This window comes from Sus scrofa, chromosome 7 (assembly GCF_054392235.1).
Source record: "Sus scrofa isolate SSC_HxYL_T2T_F1_AM1 chromosome 7, Sscrofa_HxYL_maternal_Yorkshire_Landrace_v2.0, whole genome shotgun sequence".
NCBI classification, from domain to species: domain Eukaryota; kingdom Metazoa; phylum Chordata; class Mammalia; order Artiodactyla; family Suidae; genus Sus; species Sus scrofa.
Genome location: NC_139389.1, coordinates 95,572,325 through 95,575,206, shown reverse-complemented (window position 1 = coordinate 95,575,206; position 2,882 = coordinate 95,572,325).

Below are 2,882 nucleotides of genomic sequence, written 5' to 3'. Positions count from 1 at the left end.
AGTTTTCATTGTGGCTCAGCAGTAACAAACCTGACTAGTATCCATGAGAATGCTGGTTCGATCTCTGGCCTCCCTCAGTGGGTTAAGTATCTGGCATTGTCGTGAGCTGTGGTGTAGGTGGCAGATGCAGCTTGGATCCCATTTTGCTATGGCTGTGGCGTAGGCCAGCATCTGCAGCTCCAATTTGACCCCTAGCCTAGGAACTTCCATATGGTACATGTGCAGTCCTGGAGAAAAAAAAAGGAAGATGCAGTGTGTCCATACAGTACTATCCACCCCACACCCTTGCCTTTGTGGCACAAACAAACAAACAAACAAACAAAAAACCCAACAGCATTCTTGGCACATATATCAAAATAAAAATCTATTAATTAGTAATTTAGTTGTTCATTACATGTTATACAACATACACTATGTAAGTTGATGTTCCACGTGACATAAAATGTATTTGTATAGTGCATCTAGTTTATTTGTCTCATATATATATATATGTGTATATATATATATATATATATATATATATATATATATATATAAGTAATATACATTACTTCTCTCATTCTGATTAGAATTACAAGGCATAAAGCCCATGGACTCCAGAGAACTCTGCTCCTCCCCGCAATTTCACTTCAAATTGCTCTATCTATTGTGTAGAGGTGGTCTTTCTTAGAAGGTTATTTGGTCAAAAGTCTTGTTCAGAGGAATGTTAAGAAGAAGGCTGGCATTTGAGGAACTTAAATGTATTGAGTCCTTAAGACCAGAAAGTCTCCTTCCCACTTGCAACAGTAAAGGTTTGGCTTGCGGGACGAGAGGAAAAGTTGTAAAACACAGCCAATTTGATTTAATATGTACTGATTACATCCTGTTCTGTGCAAGGCGCTTTATTAACGTGTGGATCTGAAAGTGCCTAGGACCTGCCCTTCCAGCTCAGGTGGCTCATTATCTCATAGATATAAAGGAAAAGACACTCAGGTAGCTGTTAGTGAAGAGGGAGAAACGTGGCTCAGTCATCCCGAGAACCAGGAGACGAGGAGTTAAATTTAACACAAACTAATGTATATATCTGGATTAAATATTAGGAATGTCTCCAATTTCTATCTTCTCTATATGCCTCTAAAAAGGGATTTACTCCTTAAAAGTTAATTAAGTACATGAGAAACAAGTGATAAGACTTGACAAACATACAGTTGCATAACCACCATCACAAACCTGATACAGAAGTTTTATCATCCTAAAATGTTCCAGTGTGCCTATCTACAGTCCATACCCGCCCCTTATTGGCTCCTGACAATCACTTTCTACCTAGAGTCTTGCCTTTCCTAGAACATTTAAAGTAAGTAGAATCATAGTAGTCTTTTTTTTTTGGTCTTTTTGCCTTTTTTCTTGAGCCGCTCCTGTGGCATATGGAGTTTCCCAGGTTAGGGGTTGAAACAGAGCTGTAGCCACTGGCCTATGCCAGAGCCACAGCAACGCGGGATCCAAGCCACGCCTGCGACCCACACCACAGCTCACAGCAGTGCCGGATCCTGAACCCACTGAGCGAGGCCAGGGATCGAACCCGCAACCTCATGGTTCCTAGTCGAATTCGTTAACCACTGGGCCACAACGGGAATTCCTCATAGTAGTCTTTTGTTTCTGGCTTTTTTAACTTAGCATAATGTTGTTGAGATTCATTCATGTCATGTCATGTCTCAGTAGGTTAAATCAGTTCATTGATGAGTAGTGTTCTGTTGGACGGGTACACAAATTGTTGATTCAATCACCAACGCTGGACCTTTTTGGCCTCCATTTTCAGGCTTTTGTTAATATACTATTGATAATATGCTATAAATACTCAGTTCACATATATCTTTATATGACCATATATTTTCACTTTTCTTGGTATTTACCTAGGACTGAGATTGCTAGGTCCTACTCTAAGTGCATGTTTAACTCTTTGAAGAATTGACAAATTATTTCACAAAGTGGCTGTACCATTTTGCATTCTTCAGCAATATATGAGACTTCTTGCTTTTCTACATCCTTGGCCACATTTCATATTTTTCAGTCTTTTATTTTAGCCATTGTGTTGCATGTGTAGTCATATTTTATTGTGGCTTTAATTTGCATTTTCCTAATATGAATGATGATGAATATTTTTGTATGGGCTGATTTGCCATCTGTACATGACTTTAGTGAAATGTCTGTTCAAATCTTTTCTTCATTTTTGAATAGAGTTTTTTCACCATTGTTTAGTTTTATATATTCTGGTACTTTACCAGATAAATATTTTCCAGGTATTTTCTTATTGGACAACTTTCAGAGAGGTATGACTTGTGCTGAGAATGGTGAATGATAGTTCTTTGCATACATTTCATAAATCCTTTTAAAATAGTTACATAAGTGAATAAGTAAACAAATGATTAGTGAGTCATTTGGTGCCAATTATACCAACCACAGGGAAAAGAGCTTGAGAAGGAGGAGATAAAGTTGGATAGGCAGCCAGGACCTGACAGTGGGAGGCAGTGAATGCCAGTCAGGTGGGTTGGGCTTTATTTATTAAGCAAATACATAGTCTTTAAGAGGTGGACTGAGAAAGTCTAAGCTGGGCTGCCTATGCAGTGTTTGTCTGATGGATGCATTCGAGAAGATGAAGCCTGACAGCTGGAAATCCGTTAGGGTGTGTTTTAAAGTCCTCAAAGGGAGTCGATGATGGTCTGGTATGAGATGTAATAACGTGACAAATGATATGGAGAGATTATCTGTAGACTTCAGATACTCACTGAACTGGGAAGAGAGAGGGAATATCTGAAGTAGAATAACGGGCAGTCTCAAAACTACTGTATATAATAGAAATTTATGCAAGACACTTGCTATGGGCTGATGCTCTACCCCCCCCCCCA